This window comes from Sus scrofa, unplaced genomic scaffold, assembly GCF_000003025.6.
Source record: "Sus scrofa isolate TJ Tabasco breed Duroc unplaced genomic scaffold, Sscrofa11.1 Contig1734, whole genome shotgun sequence".
Lineage (NCBI taxonomy): Eukaryota > Metazoa > Chordata > Mammalia > Artiodactyla > Suidae > Sus > Sus scrofa.
In genome coordinates, this window is record NW_018084938.1 from 112,648 (window position 1) to 137,437 (window position 24,790).

The 24,790-nt window shown below is 35.7% G+C and overlaps 1 pseudogene; it reads left to right on the top strand.

Moving 5' to 3' along the window:
* Positions 1 to 9,271: 9,271 nt before the first annotated feature.
* Positions 9,272 to 10,179, top strand: LOC110258259 (annotated as a pseudogene).
* Positions 10,180 to 24,790: the final 14,611 nt, after the last annotated feature.

Sequence of the window (24,790 nt, forward strand, 5' to 3'; positions counted from 1 at the left end):
CACATCCTCACAGATACTAGTCAGGTTTGTTATGGCTGAGCCATGATGACAACTCTGATTTTTTTTTTAATTGCAGTGTAGTTGATTTACAATATTATATCAGCAATTTTACAGATTATACTCAAAAATTATTTCAAGATAAGGGATATAAGTTCCTGTGCTATGCAAAATATCCTTATTGCTTACCTATTTTATATGTAGTAGTTTGCATTCTTTAAAATTCAAGAAAATTAAAATAACCACTGGAACATAATAGAGATCCCTACATAAATTGGTACACCTTGTTAGAAAATGTGGCACTGCATAATTGTGGAGAAAAGATGATCTTCAATAACTAACACTATGAAAAGTAGATGCAAATATGCCAAGAAAATGAAATGTTACCCTTACCTCATGTCATTTATGAAAAAAAATTATTTTTAGCTTGTAAACCTAAGAAATGAAACATGGTAAATCTTTTAAAGGATGATATAGATTATCTTCAAAATATTGTTCGGAAAATATTTTTAAATTAAAAACATAGCACAAAGATCCATAATTTTTTTTTGTCTTTTTGCAATTTCTTGGGCTGCTCCCATAGCATATGGAGGTTCCCAGGCTAGGGGATTAATCGGAGCTGTAGCAGCCAGCCTACACCAGGGCCACAGCAATGCGGGATCTGAGCCGAGTCTGCAACCTACACCACAGCTCACGGCAATGCCGGATCCTTAACCCACTGAGCAAGGCCAGGGATCGAACCTATAACCTCATGGTTCCTAGTCTGATTTGTTAACCACTGAGCCACAAAGGGAACTCTAAAATGTCCATAATTTGAACTCTATTGAGTAACACATGATCTTCATCCAATTAAGTCATTCAGCACAGAAGTGCTCCAAATTAAAAACAAAATTCAAAAGAAAAATGTACAAGTAAGTTGAACAAGGACTTTATAAAAAAATAATGATGGGAATTACTGTTGTGGCTCAGTGGGTTAAGGACCCAGTGTTGCCTCCGTGAGGATGCAGGTTCAATCCATGACCTTGCTCAGTGGGTTCAGGATACTGCATTGCCATAAGCTGCAGCATAGGTGACAGATGCTTCTTGGATCCAGTGCTGCTATGGCTATGGCTTAGGCCCCAGCTGCAGCTACAATTCCACCCCTAGCCCAGGACCTTCCATATGCTGTCAATGCAGCTGTAAAATATAAAGAAAAAAATTGCAACAGCTAAAAACAACAGAGAATAACTCATCTGTAACTAAAAAATGCAAATGATGTTCATGACAAATGACATCCATGACCTTAAAAAAAACTGAGTCATGATACACCCATCAAAATGACAAAAACTTGAATAGACTGATCTTAGAGTATATAAAAGATGGACCACTGGATCTCTCATTGAACATTCTTAATACTCCAATTAGAAATTAGCCTTCCTTCACCCAGAGAATCTTATTCACGGGTATGTATTTGGCAGAATTGCATGCACCTCTGTGCCAGGGGACACCTACCAAAATGTTCCTGTATGCATCATACAGGATGGCAAACCTTTATCAAATCTAAATGGAAAAATAGTTTTGTTAATTTCGCATATAGGAAAAGAGGAGAATGATAAAAAAAAAACCCACCATTATATGCAAGATAAAAGAGACATATGGTTGAACATAATGGGCCCTAAACATACTTCATATTTCTTTTAGATCAAATTAGAAGACAATGTATTTGGATACCTATTGATTTCAGGACTCTTACTGGAAAGAAAAATGGATCGGACCTCTGAATGTCTACTTTCTAATGATTCACATGGCTGTCCATTCATAAGTGTTTTCTGTAGAGCTGAGTATTTGAATCAAACAAACGTGTGACTGGGAAATACGAAAAGAAATATATCAAAATGTTCACACGTGAGAGAATTTTTCTTGTTTTATTTTCCCCTCTATTTTCTAAATTTTCTTTAATGAATACATCATGTCTATAATGCAAACCTAATGTTCTTTACTCTTCTGATGTCATGCTTCTATCTTAGCCTAAAACCAAATCAGTCATATCAATCACCCTTTTCCTTGAAACAGGCAATCACATACACACACACAAAAAAAACCATGATCAAACCCTGATGAATTGTTTTGGACATATGAACAAAACCTTATATAAATGAAATACTTAAAAATAATCTGCATAGGAGTTCCCATTGTGGTGCAGTGGTTAATGAATCCAACTAGGAACCATGAGGTTGCAGGTTCGATCCCTACCCTTGCTCAGTGGGTTAAGGATCTGGCTTTTCCATGAGCTGTGGTGAAGGTCACAGATGTGGCTCAGATCCCGAGTTGCTATGGCTCTGGTATAGGCCAGTGGCTACAGCTCCGATTCGACCCCTAGCCTGGGAACCTCCATATGCCATGGGAGCGGCCCTAGAAAAGGCAAAAAGACAGAATAATAATAATAATAATCTGCATATAATTTTCAATATTTAAAACTGATAAAGAAATAACTTCCATTTCTAGTTGTGATGTTCAGGGTCACAGTCAGTCCATCTCCATGCCAAAACTATTAGACAAATTAGAATAAATTACAGAACTCCTATTTTGGAGGTGTCGTGACTGTGGAAGAAAAAAACATAGGTGACAATATCAAGTATATATTCATTCAAGCCACAAGTGATCATTCACACTGGGATATAAACAAGGCTGCCAAGTGCAAAACTACATAAACTGGTACATATGCAAGTTTTATGGGTTCAAGAAGTAAGTGATGGTGCCCAATTACTCTCCAAAGGATGTGGGCACTTGAATTCTCACAAGGGTACATGATGTGTTTTCCCAAGATACTGCAATGCCTTCCTAATAACCTTTATCTCTGTACTCTTTAAAGTTTCATTCCTTTACAATACAAAAAAAAACTTTTAAAAAAGAACTTATTTACAAAACAGAAACAGATTCACAGATTACAGAATCAAATTTACGATTACCAAAGGGGAAACATGGCGGGGGGATAAAAAGGCATTGGAGATTAACATATACACACACTATTTATATACAAAATACACAATTAACAAGGACCTACTGTAGAGCACAGGGAGACTATTCAATATTCTGTTTTACCTATGGTGAAATTGAAAAAGAATAGATACATTGTATGTATAAGTGAATCACTTGGTTGTACACCTGAAATTAACACAATATTGTAAGTCAACTATACTCCAATATATTTTTTAAATTCATTCCTTTTACTTGAAAGTAGCTGAGGATTCCCCCACATATAATGGATGATTTTTCTTCCTTTTCTGTGAGCACTTATTCATCTGTTTGGCCCATTTTTTTATTTTTTTTTAATTCTGATTTAACCAATATTCAATAGTAGTTATTCATAAAGGCAAATAGAACTTTATGTTAGATATTAAATTTTTGTCAACTTTATAAATATATTTTATATTACTTTGGTGCAAGTTTGTTCCTCCCAAATAGAATTACTAATTTTTACGTAGTTTTTTTTTTTCAAATTTTGTGTCCTGCTTTCTAATCTTAAGCCAAGATTAGATAAATTTTCTGTGCTTCAAATTTACAAAAATTTATACTTTGAACTCTTTTATTATTAAATTTTATAAAATATGTAAACATGTGTCATTAAACATGTTTCCATCATGGTCTGAGGTATTAATAAAAATCTATTTTCTTCTCAAAGGTTTCCCAGCTTTGTCAGTAAAGTTTTTTAATGTCCATATTTTGCCAATTTGGTATGCTATTTTTATTGTAGATAAATTTTCATTTGTATTAGAATAATTTTACTTGATATTTTATGTTATGGCATTAGAAGATTTTCTACTAGTGCATAATACCACACTCTGCTGATACAAGGTTTTAGGACATCTTCCCAGCATAGCTTCTTCTTTGATGAGCATTTCCTTTGCTGTACTCTGTCACCTCCTGTCCCCATGTGAAGCCTCTCTCACCTCCTACTCCTCACTTAGCTTCCACAATCTCTACCACATGGCTCCAGATAGTTTACAATTAACTTTCCTAGTCACTCTGTTTTATCACATTTCTAGAAGAGTTATGTATACTGGTGATGTTTTCTTTTTTTCTTTTTTTTTCTTTTGTCTTTTTATCTTTTGAGGGCCACTCCCACAGCATATGGAGGTTCCCAAGCTAGGGGTCAGATGTGAGCTGTAGCTGCCAGCCTATGCCACAGCCACAGCAATGCCAGATCCTTAACCCACTGAGGGAAGCCATGGATCGAACCTGAAACCTCATGGTTCCTAGTCAGATTTGTTTCCGCTGTGCCATGACAGGAACTCCATATTTTCTCTTTGTAATCATAAACCTTTAGAGTCAGTATTTACTAAATAATAGAAAGGAAATCCTATTTTTGATAGGAGGAACTGGGACCAAGCCGAGATTCTTAAATAATCTAAATGTTGGAAATAATTGTCTTTACTAGAATTGAAGCCTGGAAGACATGTACTGTTTTCCTGACAGTCTTCTACTACCTGAGCTGGGAAATTCAATTATTTTATTTTGTGCCACATGAAGTTTTTGGTATTATTTCCACTTCAAACCGCATTCACACTTGGAAATTAAATTGAAGAAAGATGATAAAATGCTGCATTAAAAAGAAGAACCTTTCTCTGTTAATGTTAACATTGATTCCAAATTTAATTTTTAAACTAGGTATAATAATCCAACAGCTACTTTTCATGGTGCTTTGGTGTCCATGAAGAAATCAATAAAATATAAGCATTATAAGTTAAAATAATTGTTTTTATCAGAGCTTATAACTACTACATGTGCAGAGCATTGAATACTGATTATGAAATCTGTTATAGAGAGAATATAAGAAAAACATGTTCAGGAATTTGTGATAGGATCTCAGTTTGATAGAATAGAGCCTGTAGAAGGAGTGTTTATAATAGAGCATGAATTGAATGTGCCTCGGTTTTAAATGGTCTCCAATTTTGATGCTCAGCACCCTATTCATGTCCAAGAAATAAAATGTACTGTGAACCCTATTCCATGGAGAGGCTGAAGAGGAAGTGGTCTGGGCAGAGGGAGAGCTCTTGGGGAAAAATGAAATATAACACAATATAAAGCACTAAAGATGATTTTAATTGGAAATGCTAAGTGTCTGGTCAAAGAGACCTCATGGGGTAGAGAAAGTATTTATTAAGGACCCATTTATTTTTGGAAAGAACAGAATATTTAAGTGAAATGTCTTTGATTAAATATGTGGTTTCAGTCAAAGTAATATAAATATTTAAACTCTCGAAAATAATCATCATCTCAATGAAAATCGTAAATATGAACCATTTTAAACTCATAAGACTTAGTTCATTATTTTTAATTTAAAAATAAATATTTACCATGTAATAGCAAAAGTGTCACCTTAAAATATATTCTACATGTCTCTTATTCAACATAACTTATATTTAAATAATTATCTTAATGAAAAATACTAAATTGTTTTGAAAACTTGAATACCTCATACAATTTTATAAATGTGAGAAATAAGTTAGATAAAATTTATTTTAAGATAAGACTTGGTAACAAGTATTTTTTAACAAATTTTATACTTCATGATATTTTAAAAAGAGATTTACATCAATCCAGTTAATCATTTACAATTTGGGGGGAATCCAAGGAACATTTATTTTAAAGGAAAACATACATTTTAATTTAAAATGTATAAAATAATGTTTTAATCTCAAAATTATTTTTAATCATATATAACTTTATAATTAATCCTAAATATACAGGCATAACTAAGGTAGGTAGAGAAGCTTAATTAATATGACCAATATTAAACCGATTTAAGATCTTGTCACGTATTCCCTTAAACACTGTATTTTTCCAGGGAATAGAGACATGGGTTTAAACACAACAACATTAGAATATTGTTTTATTTTACTTGATTAAAAAAACATATAAACATTTACAAGAAAAGAGAATAATATACTTTTGTGGGTTCACAGAAAGTAATTATTTGCTTTTTCTATTTTGTTTCCTAATGAGCATAATATACATAAATCTTGTGTGTTTTATATTATATGTTGATAAATTAAGTATGAAAAGTTGGACTCATCTGATTAGAAATTATATTTTATTTATCACTGGAAGTGGTTATATTCAGGTAAGAAGAGTGAAATTACTGAAATTAAATTCTACTGATCTTCAAAGTGATACATAAAATTGCTTATTTTTTGTTCTCACCTGTATTAATTATTTTCTCCCTTTTTTGAGCAATGATTTCATTTATTTTTTTATTTTTTTTAATTTTTTTGTTTCTTTTAGGGCTTCACTGGGGCATATGAAAATTCCCTGTCTAGGGGTCGAATTGGAGCTGCAGGTGTACAGCACAACCACAGCAATGCGAGATCCAAGCTGCTTCTGCAACCTACACCTCAGGTCATGGCAACCAGGATCCTGCACCCACTGAATGAGGCCAGGGATTGAACCCCCATTCTCATGGCTGCTAGTTGGGTTCATTACCACTGAGCCACAGCAGGAACTACAAATATTTCATTTAAATAATGTCTACTGCTTTAGTTCATTTCAGGATCTAATACTGAGCACCATATTAAGTGTACTGTAACTTTCTTGGATCTGTATTGGATCCAAGTAGAAAAATGGTAACAGCCCTTTCCACGCACGTAATTTAGTGTCTCTTAAAGAAAAGGCGAATGAAAGGAATTGATGAAATTGCAATACTAAGATCTAAATAGTGATGCATACTATAGATGTTAGAGTCTGCAAAGTAAAGATGATAGCACAAAAAAACTATACTGGCAGAAAATTCATGGAGAATTTACAGCTTGAAAGGTGAATTGCTTAGGGATTTTATAATATTTGATAACTGCTTTAAATCTTACTCCATTCCCATAATCTTCATGTGATACAAAAAAGTTAATTTTAGGTAATGCTTTCAAGTTGTGTAGAAGGCTGAGTAAAATTCAGAAAATAAAATCTTAGTTTTTATTTATAATAACTAGCACACATAGATCTTTATAAATGCCAGAGCTTCTTCAAGGTATTGTACATGAATTAATTGTCTGAAGTCTCATGACTAACCTGAATGTTGGAACAGAAGCTGGGTCACTTAGCTGAGAGCACTGTGGTCCTGGGAGATTGTATAACCTGCATGAGCCCACAGAATTAGCAGGCAGTGAGGAAATAATGCAATTTGGTCATCTGGGGAAAAGTGCACTCCTTACTGGTAATGCTGTATCCATGCTAAATTTGGTCGACAGTGTCCAATCCCACCAGGACAGAGAACTGAAAGTGTCTGGGGCAAGTGGTGAGCCAAGAGATGCTTAGGTGAAATATGGATGGGGGCACCCACATTAAGATCTGTGCAAGTGTGGGATGAGCCCTGAGCAGGACTGAGAACCTGGGAAACTTTGCTTTTTAAGATCCTGGTTCTCTTGATCTAGACCTTACCCAGATGAAAGGTGAGACTGCAAAAAAGTGATTATCAACAGGTGGCCTGATGATTTGTGTTAAATACAGGTTTGCTAGTTATGAGCTATAACAAACAAAAACATAATATAATAATCATAATAATTATACTATATGTCCTAAGTAATAAATAATCAATCTATTTAAATTTGAAAGGTCATAATTTTATCAGCATTATCTCATTTGATTTTCACAAATAAGGAAGCAAAATGTAGAAAAATTTTAAAACTACTTAATATCACCTGAATAAAAAATCAAGGATATGGGATTTAAAACTAAAAAAATTAAAAGGCACTAGTTTGCAATCACAAAGCTACGTAAAATTGGTCAAATTATTCACTTTTAGTGAGTCTCAATATCCTTGTCTCTAAAGAAAGGTGAGTTTAGGGAATTTTATTTTATTTTTCTGAAGTCAGCTCCGTCAGAAGATAATCTAAATAAATTGGTGGAATTTCTTCTCTTGGCCTTAGTTGATGTTCTGCCATTTCCAGTGGTTGCTATTTGGATTGTTTTTCATCATCTATATCATTATCTTCATTGGCAATAGCACCATATTTCTAATAAAAAAATGACCCTGACCTCCAGAAAGCCACATTTTTTTCCTTGTCAATTTTTCTATCTTAGAAATCTGCTATATATGAATTAAGTTCCACACAGTGCTCATGACACTTGGAGGTCGAATAATTTTTTTTTAGTTTAGTCATGTAAATCTTTGAACCTCAGTTTCTTTATCTACAATATAATGTGAGGACATTCACACAATTCAAGATTATTTTAAAATAAGAAAATATTATTAACACAATAGTTGCTTAGTTAAAATCGTCTTTGCTTTGCCAAATATTATTGAATGCTAAAATATGTTAATCACCTGTCTTGCTTAAATACTCATATTGTCCAAGTATATTCCAATATATGGGAAAGTTGAGGCTCTGTACATCCAACTACCTACAGTAACAATATATTTGATCCCATACACTCCAGCTAAAATATATTTTAAACAAATGCCTATTAGCCATAAATAATTCATAATTTCGGTTTTGATTTCCTTCTGTCTTTCCTCATATATTAGTAAAATAATAAAATTTAGTCAAAAATAATTCATCTCACATAGCAAGAAACTGGATAGTAGATTTACTAGGCAGAGTTTCAGAAATCACATCAGTGCAATTCCTTCAAATATGTCATGGTTAATTGAACAGTCAAATAGGTTAGAAAAACATTTTTCAAGCATCTGCTGCATGTTTGGATAACAGGTCTTGCATTATAATGCCTAATGACAGTGGTGTTTATTTTGACAGATAAACGCAAATAGAATGGTTTCAAATAAAGTGTATGCACATATAGTAAGAGTTACAGCTGCACCATAAGAAAGGGAAGAAATGCTGTGTACACTAAAACCATCCATGGAAGAGTTGGGAAATTATCAAAAACTACCATTTCAAAATTTGGCGGTGCTCAACCACTGAAAAAATGTGGTACAAATGTTTCTGCCTCAGAACACCATGTGCTAACATGAGTAGTAAAATGGACTAATTTTTCTGTGTCCCAAAAAGATGAAAAATAAAAACGTAGCATTCTCAAACATCACTTTCATCTGATGTCGAGCCTAGTGTTAGATATTAAATATGTATATACATTTAGAATTTAACATGTGTTCTCCACTGGATCTCAATTGTGGTCTTTGAGATCAGGATATAAAATGCAGTGAAATAGTTGAAGATAGAGTCATATGTGCAGATTCCCCAAAATCCTCTAAGTTTTTAGAATTAGAAAAAAGATCTACAAAGGTTAAGGTCTAATTGCACTGCTTTCACAGATGGACCACCAAAAAGACCTCGTGGATGTAAATCTCACTTCAATAATGGAATTTGTTCTTCTTGGGTTCTCTGATATTCCCAATCTCCAAATGTTTCTTTTTGTGACATTTTTCTTTGTTTATGTGATAACTCTGATGGGAAATGGCATCATCATTTTCATAACCAGGACTGACAAAGCTCTCCAGACACCTATGTATTTTTCCTCAGTAATTTTTCCTTCTTGGAAATCTGTTATGTATCGGTCACTCTCCCCAGAATGCTCGTAAACCTTTGGACTCAGAAAAGACACATTTCTCTGTTTGCCTGTGCCACACAAATGAGTTTTGTTTTCACGTTTGGAAACATAGAGTGCCTCCTTCTTACAGTGATGGCCTATGACTGCTATGTGGCCATTTGTAACCCTTTGCACTATCCTCTAGTCATGAACCACAAGGCCTGTGTCCAGCTGGTGGCTGCCTGCTGGATCACTAGTGCTCTGATTGAGATAGGGCAGACATGCCAGATTTTCTCTCTGCCCTTTTGTAGATCCAACCAAATCAACCACTTCTTCTGTGACATCCCCCCAATACTCAAGCTGGCCTGTGGAGACACTTTTCTGAATGAGATGCTGCTCTTCACAATTGCTGTGGTGTTTATTATGACCCCTTTTCTGTTGATACTTGGGTCCTACAGTCAGATCGCCTCCACCATCCTGAAGTTGCCATAAGCAAGAGGAAAAGCAAAGGCCTTCTCCACTTGCTCTTCACATGTCATGGTTGTGACTTTATTCTTTGGAACTGCAGTCATTGCATACTTACGACCTAAATCCAAACATTCATCCAGAATGGACAAGTTTCTCTCTCTTTTCTACACTCTTGTCACCCCAATGTTTAACCCCCTGATATACAGTCTGAGAAATAAGGATGTCTTGATGGCCTTGAGGAAATTGGTACCTTAATATTTATTTAATCGCCTGCTTGATTTCAACTCAATTTTTGTTTTCTTATTTCATTCTGCTATTGTATAATCAGAAAATACTGTTCAGTTTTTTTCACCCTTTAATATGATTTATTATCTTTACTTATTCCTAGCTTAATGTTTTATGCTGAATTTTATGATATCAGGATTTTATCCACAGGGTGTCTTGCTGATAAGAAACTATGTATTTGGAAATCTTGTATTCAGTTCACAAATTTACTGGTGATTGGAATTTTTATGAGAAAATTAATATTTCTTACTTAGGAATTGATGTCATATACCTCTCCTATACCACAATGGATTTTAATACTTCCCCTCTTATATAACTGTCATTCACTTTTTTCTTTTAATGATTTTTAGATAATAAAATGATAAGCCTTTGGAGAGCATTTGTTAAATATCTATGTGCTTATAATTTTAGACATTTTTACCTTTCAAAAAACTCAATTTAATTCTTTATGATTTATAGCACATCTAAGTAAAGATTAAAAATAGAAAGTCTGCATAAGAATTCTTAAAATGTGGTGGTGTGATAATACAATTCTTACCCTCTACTTATCTCTGAATTCATCTTTGTAGACTTACTTTGTATGCTTGGCTAAATAATGCTTCTGGCATCTCAATAATTTGTTACTTTAATTTTTACTAATGCAAAAAATATGAAAGCATGTTTGCTTCTAGTGATATATTATGTATGGGATTGAACTATTTTTCCCCCATATAGATTCACCCATTGTCTAAGGTTTCTTGACTTATTTTTTATTCTTCTGGTAGAGTATATTGAAATTATATAGAATTATTAAAAAACAAAAACAAAAATTTACCATTAAAAAAAAAGAGTCCTGTATTTCTTCAGATGTTTCCAGTTGATATACAGACAATCCATTGGACCCATTTTCAGTCAAACTGGTTTGGAAATGATGCAATCTGCGTAAGGTTTTTTATTTTAATTTGTCTTTAAAATCTGTCTTTCCTTTAAAGTAATATGCGTTTAAATGATTTATTTTTCACAAAGCCATAATTTATCCACCATTTAGTTCTTTTGTTCAAGTAGGTGTCATGGCATCAAGAAAGGTGTCTAAAAAACACATGCAAAAATTAAGGTAATCATTCGAAAGGAGATAATGTTCAGATGACAGTGACAGATGACAATTGTGTTAATAACATATTACCCATCTTGAAGAAGAATAGAAGTAAAGTTTCAAAAGTTGGCTTTGTAACAATTTGGAAGTGTCCTATTTCAGTTTTCTAGCACTACTTAACAAATTACCTCCAAAGTTTGTGGCTTAGAACAATACCATTTCATTGTATCTCATAGATATCCAGGAATTGAGGCAGGGATCAGCTGCATGGTTATTTTGTCCAATGTAGCATTGAATGTGGTCACTAAGGAGTATTCATAAGGTAACAGGTTTGGTTTTAATGTCTAAAATAGCATTGGCCTACTATATCATGTGGTTATAATGATGCATTACAGAGAATAAAAAACCTGGTTCTTATATAATTTGCATATTCATGGAGAATAAACCATTGAATAACTAGATAAATTAATAAACTTTATTATTAATAAACTTTATTGCTAAAATTTAATTTAGCATAAAATTATAAAATGTCATCTACAGTACATTGATTCACAGTAAATTTGCAATATTAAAATGATGTTCAACCTAGTTTGGGGAGTAACAGGTTAAAGAACATTTTCCATCAAGAGTGATACTGAAGTACCTTTCTTTATCACACCCATAGGGTTGATAAATATAATTAAGTTAAAAATTTTGAAAGGTCTTTCTGAAATTTGGACCAAGAAAGTGATTTTCTCTGTTATAGTATTTATTCAACATTTTACTAGAGATTAGCCTACACAGAGAAAAAAATATAAAGATGAGCAATGGAAAAGTAGATATTAACCTAATTATTGGAAGACGTTACTAATGTACATATGGAAAATATTATTAGACTAATAAATGAATTCTGGATGCAGAGCCAACAAACAAAATCAATTTATTTCCATATAAAAGAAACAAAAATAAGAGGACATTAAGAATACTATTTAAGGAGTTCCCATCATGGTTCAGTGATTAACAAATACAACCAGGATCCATGAGGTTGTGGGTTCAGTCCATGACCTTGCTCAGTGGGTTAAGGATCCATTGTGGCCATGAGCTCTGGTGTAGGTCACAGACGCGGCTGGGATCTGGTGTCGCTGTGGCTGTGGTGTAGGCAGGCAGCTAAAGCTCTGATTAAACCCCTAGCCTGGGAACCTCCATATGCCAAGGGTTTGGCCCTAGAAAAGGCAGAAAGACAAAACAATAAAAAAGAAAGAATACTATTTAAATAGGAATATATCAAAATCTTAAAAGTAATGATAATTTAAAAAAACTGCAGGAAGTTCACAGTGAATCAGAAAATAATCTGAGAGAAATTTAAGATAAAGAAGTAAATGGATCCTATAACACGTTCATGTACTAGAAAACTCAATATTGAAAAGCTGTCAGTTTTCCCCAATACAAATCAATTCAGTGAAATAGAAATTCAACAACAAAGAATAAAATTCCATCAGTGTGTGGGAGGGTGAGGTGGAGGGTGGGGAAGTGTATATTTGTAATTTAGGCTGATTCCAAAACTGTCGTGAAAACAAATACAGTAATTACAGCCAAGGCACACTTGAAGAACAGTAAATTGACAGAACCTACTTTATTGGACAACATTCCTTAGTATAATAGTGTGGAATTCAAACATTGAGATATAACTCAACAATTGACAAGGACAGGAGTGATATATAGTAGAGAGCACAACACATACCCAACACATGCACACACTTGCATATGCAAAAGGGAATACTGCCAAAAAAAAATGTAGAAAAGGTGATCCTTTCACAAACTGTACTAATTTAATTAGAATCAAGTGTATTTAAATAAAAGAGAGAACTCGACCTATAATCATATCATTTCTGAGAAAAAAGGATTACAGAATTCCAGAATTCCACTTTGTAAATCTGATATGAATACAACATATGTAAGCTTTAGATAATAAGATATGTTATCTTCATGACGTTGGTATGAAATAATATTGCATAGATTATTAACTGTAAGGAGAAACAGTGATTGCTCAAACTGCGTTAATTAGGTCATGTTCATCATAAAGGAAACCATTCAGAGTGAAAATTTTCAACAGAAAGGAGTTAGATGCATCGTTAATAAGTGTTCCAGATCAAAACTCAGAAAACTCAGATGAAAAGTTGACAAGAAACTACAGAGTTATAATCCAAATGGCCAGAAAACAAAAGAAAATAACTCATTAGTAGCCAGGAAAATTTAAATAATAACCAAATGAAATCCATCATATATCTATCTGCACAATAAAAATTAAAATGGACTAACTATAGAAAGTATGTGAAACATGAAGCCATAGGAACACTCCTATGAGGCTGGCACATGAATTGGTGTCCAAATTAAAAACAGCGTACACTCATCACAAAAATTTTGCTCCTAGATATGCATCCAGCAGGATTGCATTCACCTGTGTGTTAGGGGATACTATCAAGAATGTTTATCTTAGTGTTATTCAGAATACTAACTACTTGTCCTACTAGTATGGAAAAATGATTCTGATTATTTTATACTAAGGAAAAGCAGAGAGTGATCAAATGGAACAAAACACAATTACAAAAACATGAATGAAACATATTGTTGAGCATAAGCTGTCATTAATATTGTTTATGCCTCTTTAGAAAAGCTTAAAAGACATTATTTAAGGATACCTGCTCATTTAATAACTTATTGGAAAGATGAATGTATGGGGGCATCTGTAACCTCCATATTTTTCCATAGCTGACTTGTGTGGTGGTTGCAAAGGTGTTTGCTTCATAATGTTATACGTATCTGACAATTCATACATTTTTTTTGGTAGGGCATAGGATTTAAATAAAACAAAAATATGCCTACAATAAATGGAAGAAAATACAAAAAGTGCACATGAGAGATAGTTTTATTTTAGTTTTCTATATATATCTACTTTTTAACGAACACATCATGCTTATAATGAAAATAAATCTAATTCTCTTTTTCCTTTTAATGTCATGCTTCCATTTCATGCTACCAGTTAAATAAATTTTCCTTTTCCTTAAAATAAATGCTCACCCATTGAAAAAACATGTGATGCTATTTTATAATTCTAGATAAATAAATGAATCAGTCTTAAATGGAAATACTTGAAGCCATGTATAATTTCCAACATTCAAAACAAATAATGAAATAAGTTCTATTTCTGATTGTGATCGCAGCAAACCACTCTTCCTAATGAAACTGCTAGATACATTTGGATAAATTATAAAACTCTTATTTGGAGGGCATCATATAGCTTTAGAGGAAAAAAGAATAGATGACAATATCAAAATGTCTCATTAATCAGACAGAGATAGCTCATGGGATCATTTATGCTTGGTTGGATTACAGTCTTTTGCAAGTAAAATCAATGCTGACAAATGCAAAATTTATAAATTTTATAAACTCAAGGTTACAAATTTTATTGATTCAGGGGTATTGCTCAATGCCCCTTCCTTGCCAATTGGCCTGTGGATTTGCACTCTCCCTGTCAGTATGCAAATGTGTTTTCCCAGGAGATTACAAAGAGATTGTCAGATATATTAACAACTGAGCTTATATGGTTTAAATTTTATTCTTTTTTCATGAGTGAGTTAAGTAACTTCCCATATGTTTAAAGATTATTTCCCTCCCTTTTCATCTGTTTGTTATGTTTTTCTAATTTTCTTTTTCTTTCTCCCTTCCTTGCTTGCTTGCTTACTTGCTTGTTTTTAGGGCTGCATCTGTGGCACATGGAAGTTCCCAGTCTAGGGGTTGAATCAGAGCTGCAGCTGCCATCCTACACCACAGCAACAGCAATGCCAGATCCAAGCTGTGTCTGCAAACTACACCACAGTTCACAGCAACCCCAGATCCTTAACACACTGAGCAAGGCGAGATTGAACCTGCGTCCTCATGGATTCTAGTCATCTTCGTTTCCCCTGAGCCATGATGGGAAATTCCTATTTTTCTGATTTTGTTTGGACCCTTCCTTGATATATTAAAACAAGTTATTCACAATGAAAAATAGCAAAATATCTGTTTTACAACTTCATCAGTGCTAATTTAACTTTATCTTTGGTGTGTATTTTTTTCCATGAGGTAGAATTACTAACTTTCATGTAGCCATTTTTTCTTCTTTTTTTGCCTTTTTTACTTTTTAATTAAAGTATCACTGATTTACAATGCTGTACCAATTTTTGTTGTACAGCAAAGTGACCCAGTCAAAAATATATATTGTAGTCAATTTTTTTTCAATTCTTGTGTCTTGCATTTTAATTTTGAGCCAAAGTTAAACTTTCCTCGCTTCACCAACAAATGTTCAAATTATACAATATTCAGTTTAGAATGCTTTTCATTATTTCACTTTGTACTATATTTAAGTCTGGGCATCATTTAAAGTTTTCCTATTATAGTATGAAGTAAAATATTAATTAAAAAATCTATAATTTTCCTCAAAGTCTACCATGCTGTGCCAGTAACACTAATGTAAATGTTTCTAATTTGTAGGTTTGTTATGCCATCTTGGTATTGGATGATGAATTCTCATTTCCATTTGAATGCTTTTTACCTGAATTTTCTTCTCTTAACCCCAAGGTAAACATTCTAGGGAGCAAGGATATCATAATGACACTGAAAATTGTTATATAAATAATTTACTTTATTAAAAATGGAGTTATGTTTACAGAGATTGATTTCTGATATTTTGGTATTGAAATTTCAGCAGACAGTTGTTATCAATTATGCTTCTAGTGTGTACAATGATAATTATTTTCAAATTAAATATTAGTCGTATTTTTAAGAAACATCTATCTCCCTTTATATGTTATCAATATAGAGATATTAATATGTGTCAGTAAACAGTAAAACATTCTATGTATAGTTCTTTAACTTCACTGTGCAATGTCTGCTCTCAGTAAAACCTTTGACAAGGGATGACATCATTAATTGTAAAATAGACTCTGCTATTTTTCATCTTGGAATCTGTATCATTCCTTTCCACGTAGTTGTGACTACCATTTAAAAAAAAATCATTTTGCGAAAGGTTTTATTTTATTTTATTTTGGTTTATTGTATTTGGAGGGCTGCATCCATAGCTGTGGCATGTGGAGGTTCCCAAGCTCAGAACTGAATCAGAGCTATAGCTACCAGCCTACACCACAGCCACAGCAACATGGGATCCAAGCCACATCTGTGACCTACACTACAGATAACTAAGCAATGCCAGATCATTAACCCACTGAGTGGGGCAAAGGATTGAACGTGCATCCTCATGGATAATAGTCAGGTTCATTACCACTGAGCCACGATGGGAACTCTATGTTGCAAGAGGTTTTAAAGAAAAAGCCACTTTTGGCCTAGAGATAACTCTCTGGAGAAAACATTTCTTAGAGAAAGAGCTATGTGTTTACTAATACACTAGTGAATGTTAGGCACAATTTATGTATATTTTTAATTAAATATTTCTATATACTAAAATCCTAGGGCATAATAAATCTAATATTACTATTAAAGTGTTTGCATATAATCAGAAGAGCATGGGGAAAAGTTACAATACAATTTGCAAGATTTAAAAATATAATACATACAATTTTTCCTGGAGACTTTTAGAAGGGATTGGTAAATTTGTCATTTTATAACTGTCATATCTATAAATAATTATATAATTTAAAATTAACAACTACTATTAATATGTGTCATGTAACTACATCACATATACATATTGATTATATATACTCATTTATATAATTATAATATATATTTTAACATATTATATTTAAAGCTAAGCATCTGATATAAAAACTATGGATATCAAACACAAACCTGTGCTCCACACACATGCACATACACAGGTTGAAAATCATGAATGTGAATATAATCAATGATGTCATTGTGGATATCTCAGAGTAAATTTTTCCATTTTCATTTTTCTTGTTTAACAGAAATTTTGCTGTTGAATACTATGAGACTGTGTTTTCTTTCTTCTTTGTTTTTCGTTTTAAGTCTGTACCCATGGCATACAGAAGTTTCCAGGCTAAAGGTCAAATTGGAGCTGTAGCTGTCATCCTAGCAACAGCCACAGCAATGGGGAACCCAGCCATTTCTGTGACCTACACCTCAGCTCATGGCAATGCAGGATCCTTAAGCCAGTGAGCGAGGCCAGGGATCAAACATGCATCCATAAGGATATTAGCTGGGTTCATTACCACACCAGGAACTCCAGAAAATTATAAATATAAATATAATCAATGATGCCATTGTGGAGAGCTCATAGTAAATTTTTCCATTTGTTCTTTATTTAAAAGAAATTTTACTGTTGAATACTATGAACCTGTGTTTTTTGGGTAATCAAAAAAAAAGCAAACAATAAATCTGTATTTATTGTGGTTAGGGAAAATAATGAAAGTTGCTTGTGCTGTTTCCCTGTTCACAGGGACTAAAGAACTTTTTCATTTTTAATATTGCATGTTTATCTAATAGATACTTCTTATATGCAAGCAACAGATCTCTAAGGAACCATGATATATCACCAGCATTTTTTTGTTTTGTTTTTTTGCCATTTCTGGGCCACTCCCACAGCATATGGAGGTTCCCAGGATAGGGGTCTAATTGGAGCTGTAGCTGCCAGCCTACACCAGAACCACAGCAACGTGGGATCCAAGCCGTATCTGGGACCTACACCACAGCTCACGGCAACGCAGGATTAACCCACTAAGCAAGGGCAGGGATTGAACCAGCAACCTCATGGTTCGTAGTTGGATTCGTTAACCACTGTGCCACGATGGGAACTCCTGTCACCAGCTCTTATGGTTAAAAAAGAATGTGCTGGAGAGACAAATGGCAGAAGAGTAGGAGGAAACACTTGCCCTCTCCCACAGACACAACAACAACAAAAAAACACATCTACACGATAAATTTCTCCCACAGAACAGTAGCCAATCGCTGGCAGAAGAACCTAAACTCCAATAATGGCAAGAATTCCGTGATATTACTAGGTAAAACAAGAGAAAAGAGGAGAGGGAGAGAAGGTGAATCCGAGGTGGACAGGCACTCCTGAAAGGGAACTGCAGAGGAGAAAAGGATCCTGCACCCTGGAAAGTCACCTACTCAGGGGAAAGATCAAACGAACTGGAGGAATCTTCAGATGCAGAGAAGAGTGTAGCAGTAAGTCAGAGTTCTGAAAAGCAGATCGATAACCAAATGGATCATCTGAACTGCAGGCACAGTCACCAAAAATTGAGATGCCTGGGTGGGGGCTGGGCACCAAGACCTCAGTTCTGGAGGTTAGTCCCTGGAAAAGGCTGGGGGTGGGGGGGCACAGAGCAGAGACTGCTTGGGAGGTCCAGAAACTGGCCTGTCTAGTTTAATGGGGAAGAGACTGCCTAGGACACCAGAAAGCAAAGCTGATGCAGGGGAAGGGAGCAATACCCTAGGGACAGGGAAGTGGAGAGCCACATCATGGGGAACCTGGGAGAAGAGCCTGGTCTGCGCCCATGTTGGGGAGGGGAGAGAAGAAGGGGTGGGTCCCCATAGAATACTCCCCACACCACAGCAAGCTTACAGGCCTGCTAGCTAGCTGAAAGCTGTGCTTCCCAGTGAATCCCCTCCCACCACCCCCATCACCCCCTACGCACTTGCCAGACCTGGGGCTGCCTGCCATCTGGGAGGACTGGCCTCAACAATTGCCAGAAGCCTACCATTGCAGGGGCTGTCCCTGCACTGGCCTGCTTGCCCTTTGGAGGGGCTACACCCCCACAGAGCAGCACCAAACACCGCCAGCCCCCAAGAAAAGGCCTGCACCCAGAAAAGCTACAACAAGCTTGGCCAGGCCATGAAAAGATCTGCCTAATTCGCGTACAGTCTTTCTGAGTCGGCCTGCCCTGGGGAAGAGCCACTTGCATTCGCAGCAGCCCAGCTAGCCAACCCAGCTATCAGGGGTGCTGCACTCTTTAGGCACAGATGCACAGGACTGCCAGCTCCATGCAGGACCTCTTGCAGCCCAGAGAAGTTACAACAAGCCTGGCTAGGACATGAAAAGACCTGCCTAATTCTCAGACAATCCTTCCAAGTCGGGCTGCCTTGGGGAAGAAACTCTTTGGTTCACAGCAGCTCTTGGGGGGTGCCGCACTCTCATGGAACAGCTGCAAAGGACTGCCAGCTCCAGGCATGTCCCCGCACACCCCAAAAAAGCTACAACAAGCCTGGCCGGGCTGTGAAAAGATCTGCCTAATTCTCAGACAGTCTTTCTGAGTTGGCCTGACCTGGGGAAGAGCCTCTTGGTTTCGCAGCAGCCCAGCTAGCCGCCCCAGCTATCAGGGGGTGCCACACTCTCATGGAACAGCTGCACAGGAATGCCAGCTCCTGGCAGGACCGACTGCAGCCCAGAAAAGCTACAACAAGCCTGTCTGGAACATGAAAAGATCTTCCTGATTCTCGGACAGTTCTTCTGAATCGAGTTGTCCTGGGGAAGAGCCTCTTGAGTTAGCAGTGACCCAGCTAGCCGCCCCAGCTCTCAGGGGGTGCCACACTCTCACAAAACAGCTGCACAGGAATGCCAGCTCCAGGCACGTCCCCCCACACCCCAGAAAAGCTACAACAAGCTTGGCCAGAATGTGAAAAGATCCGCCTACATTCTCTGGCCGTCCTTCTGAGTTGGGCTGCCATAGGGAAGAGCCTCTTAGGTTCTCAGTGACCCAGATAGCTGCTCCAGCCCCCAGGGGGTGCTGCACTCCTGAGGAACAGCTGCCCAACACCGCCAACACCCTGCAAGAACCCCACAGCCTAAAAACAAAAGAGAAAGCTCTGCCTGACCGAGTGAAATCTGCTACCATCGTGGTGTGGACCTCCCAGTCCTGTCTGCACTCAGGAAGTCCTCCTTTGCTTCAAAGAAACACTGTTAGCCCCATTAACACTCCAGAAAAGCCACACTGCCTCAAAAAGACTGACCAACAATGCCAGCCCTCAGGAAACATTCCATGGTAGTGACAAGGCAAACACTGCCCGATAACAGAGAGTACAACTCCCTCAGGAGAAAGAAAACAACAAGCAAGATGAAGAAGCTGAGAAACCACCCCCAGTCAAACCAACAGGAGAAATCACCTAAAACAGTCAACAATGAAACAGATCTCTGCAGTCTGACAGACCTGGAATTCAAAAGAGAAATACTGAAAATACTGAAGGAATTAAGAGAAGATATGAACAGTAATGCAGACACCCTCAGAAAGGAGATAGAAAATATAAAGAGGACCCAGGAAAAACTAGAAAATTCATTTGCAGAGATACAAACAGAACTACTGGCAGCAAAAAACAGAATTAATAATGCAGAAGAACGAATCAGTGATATGGAAGATGGAATAATGGAAATCACCCAATCAGGTCAGCAGACAGAAAACCAAATCAAAAAACAGGAAAGTAATATAAGAGACCTATGGGATAATATAAAGTGGGCCAATCTACGCATAGTAAGAATTCCAGACAGAGTAGAAAAAGATAAGGGAATGGAAAATATATTTGAAGAAATTATCACTGGAAACTTCCCAAATCTAAAGGATACTGAGTTCAAGGTACACGAAGCACAGAGGGCCCCAAACAAATTGAACCCAAATAGACCCACACCAAAACACATTATATAAAAATGGCAAAAGTTAGTGATAAAGAGAGGATCGTAAAGGCAGCAAGAGAAAAGAAGAATGTTACCTACAAGGGAACCCCCAGAAGGTTATCAGCTGATTTCTCTACAGAAACACTACAGGCCAGGAGGGAATGGCAAGAGATATTTAAAGAGCTAAAAGGAAAAAATATGCAACCTAGAACACTCTATCCAGCAAGAATATTATTTAAAATAGAAGGGGAAATAAAAATTTTTCCAACAAACAAAAGCTGAAAGAATACAGCAATACAAAACCCAGGCTAAAAGAAATACTGAAAGGGCTTCTCTAAACCAAAAATAAAGGAAGGAAGGAAAGGGAAGAAAAAGAAAAACAAAAAAAGAAGAGGAAGAAATAGGATTGAGGAAACCACAATCAGAGAGCAGACACTCAAATAAGCCAGCATACATATTTAATCATTAAAATGTTTCAAACAAAATAAAATTTAAAAAATCATCAAAATCATAAAATGTGGGCAAGGGATGTTAGGAAATAAATAGACGCTTTTTGTTTGCTTGTTTGTATGTTTCTCTTCTTAATTTAAAGATAGTAATGAAGTGTTTCAACCTATAGGACCATCAGGCTAAAACACACAATTACAGGAAGGGGTTAGCATACTTGAAAAACAGGGAAACCACAAGCCAAAACCAAACAATGCATTCACAAAAAATGAAAAAAAAATCAAATCATTCAAGCAGATAATAACAGGAGACCATCCAACCAAAAAAAAGAAAGGAAGAATGGAGAACCATAGAATCAACTGGAACACGAGGTTCAAAATGACAATAAATAATCATCTATCAATTATCGCCTTAAATATCAATGGACTGAATCCCCCAATCAAAAGACACAGAGTGGCTGAGTGGACCAAAAGGCAAAAACTGTCAATATGCTGCCTACAAGAAAATCACCTCAGGACAAATGATACATTAAGATATAAAGTGAAAGAAAGGGTGGGGAAAAATATTTCATGCCAATAGACATGATAGAAAAGCAGAAGTTGCAACACTCACATCAGACAAAATAGACTTTAAATAAAAAATATAAAGAAAGACAAAGAAGGACACTACTTAATGATTAAGGGATCCATTCAAGGAGAGGATGTGACTATCGTCAACATATATGCCCCAAATACAGGAGTATACATATACATACAACAAATGTTACAAGACATAAAGAGAGAAATTGATGGAATACAATCGTAGTAGGAGACATTAATACCCCCCTCACATCAATGGACAGATCCTCTAGACAGAAAACCAATAAAGCAACAGAGATCCTAAAGGAAACAATAGAAAAGGTAGACTTCATTGATATCTTCAGGACACCACATCCAAAAACATCAGAATACACATTCTTCTCAAATGCTCATGGAACATTCTCAAGAATTGAACACATATTGGGACTCAAAGCTAACCTCAACAAATTTAGGAGCATAGAAATTATCTCAAGTATCTTCTCTGACCACAATGCCATGAAATTAGAAATCAACCATGGGAAAAGGAAAGAGAAGAAACCTACTACATGGAGACTAAACAATCTGCTACTAAAAAACCAATGGGTCAATGAGGAAATCAAGAAGGAAATTAAAAACTACCTTGAAACAAATGATAATGAAGACACAACCTCTCAAAATCTATGGGATGCTGCAAAAGCAGTGCTCAGAGGGAAATTTATAGCAATACAGGCCTTTCTCAAAAAAGAAGAAAGATCCCAAATGGACAACTTAACCCTCCACCTAAACGAATAAGAAAAAGAAGAACAAAGAAGTCCTAAAGCCAGCAGAAGGAAGGAAATGATAAAGATCAAAGAAGAAATCAATAAAATAGAGACTCAAAAAACAATAGAGAAAATTAATAAAACCAAGAGCTGGTTCTTTGAACAGGTAAACAAAATTGACAAACCCCTGGCCAGACTCACTAAAAAGAGGAGAGAAAGAACCCAAATCACCAAAATGTTAAGTGAAAAAGGAGAAATCACAATGGATACAGCAGAAATACAAAAAACCATAAGAGAATACTATGAACAATTATATGCCAACATGTTTGACAATCTGGAAGAAATGGACAATTTTCTAGAATCTTACAGCCTGCCAAAACTGAATCAAGAAGAAACAGACCAACTGAACAGACCCATCACTAGAAATGAAATTGAAGAGGTCACAAAATCATTCCCTACAAATAAAAGTCCAGGACCAGATGGCTTCACAGGTGAATTTTATCAAACATATAAAGAGGAACTGGTGCCCATCCTCCTTAAACTCTTTCAAAAGTTTGAAGAAGAAGGAATACTCCTAAACACATTCTATGATACCACCATCACCCTCATTCCAAAACCAGACAGAGATACCACCAAAAAAGAAAACTATCGCCCAATATCATTGATGAATATAGATGCAAAAATTCTCAACAAAATCTTAACCAACCGAATCCAACAACATACCAAAAAAATTATACACAATGACCAGGTTGGGTTCATCCCAGGTTCACAAGGATGGTTCAACATACACAAATCTATCAACATCATACACCACATTAACAAAAGAAAAGTTAAAAATCATATGATCATCTCAATAGAGGCGGAAAAAGCATGTGACAAAGTGCAACATACATTCACGATCAAGAACCTTGCCAAAGTGGGTATAGAGGGAACATTCCTGAACATAATCAAAGCCATTTATGATAAACCCACAGCAAATATAATCCTCAATGGGGAAAAACTGAAAGCCTTCTCACTCAAATCTGGAACAAGACAGAGATGCCCACTCTCAACACTGCTCTTCAACATAGTTTTGGAAGTCCTAGCCACAGCAATTAGACAAACAAAAGACATAAAAGACATCCATATAGGAAGAGAAGAGATAAAATTGTCACTGTATGCAGATGTCATGATGCTATACATAGAAAACCCTAAGGACTCAACCCCAAAACTACTTGAACTGATTCATAAATTCAGCAAAGTGGCAGGATATAAGATTAACATTCAGAAGTCAGTTGCAATTCTGTATACCAGCAATGAAATATTAGAAAAGGAATACAAAAATACGATACCTTTTAGAATTGCACCTCACAAATTCAAATACCTCGGAATACACCTGACCAAGGAGGGAAAGGATCTATATGCCGAGCACTATAAAACTTTAATCAAAGAAATCAAAGAAGATGTAAAGAAATGGAAAGATATTCCATGTTCCTGGATTGGGAAAATCCATATTGTAAAAATGGCCAAACTACCCAAAGCAATCTACAGATTCAATGCAATCCCTATCAAATTACCCATGATATTTTTCACAGAACTAGAACAAACAATCTAAAAAATCTATATGGAAGCAAAAAAGACCCAGAATCACCAAAGCAATCCTGCGAAACAAATCCAAGCAGGGGGCAAACTCTCTCAGACTTCAAGAAATACTACAAAGCCACAGTCATCAAAACAGTGTGGTACTGGTATCAAAATAGACAGACAGACCAATGGAACAGAATAGAGAACCCAGAAATAAACCTAACACCTATGGTCAATTAATCTTTGACAAGGGAGGCAAGAACATAAAATGGGACAAAGAAAGTCTATTCAGCAAGCATTGCTGAGAAACCTGGACAGCTGCATGCAAAGCAATGAAATGAGGAGACACCTTCATACCATGCACAAAAATAAACTCAAAATGGCTGAAAGACTTAAATATACGACAGGACACCATCAAACTCCTAGAAGAAAACATAGGCAAAACACTCTCTGACATCAACATCATGAATATTTTCTCAGGTCAGTCTCCTAAAGCAATAGAAATTAGAACAAAAATAAACCCATTGGACCTAATCAAACTGAAAAGCTTTTGCACAGCAAAGGAAACCAAAAAGAAAAC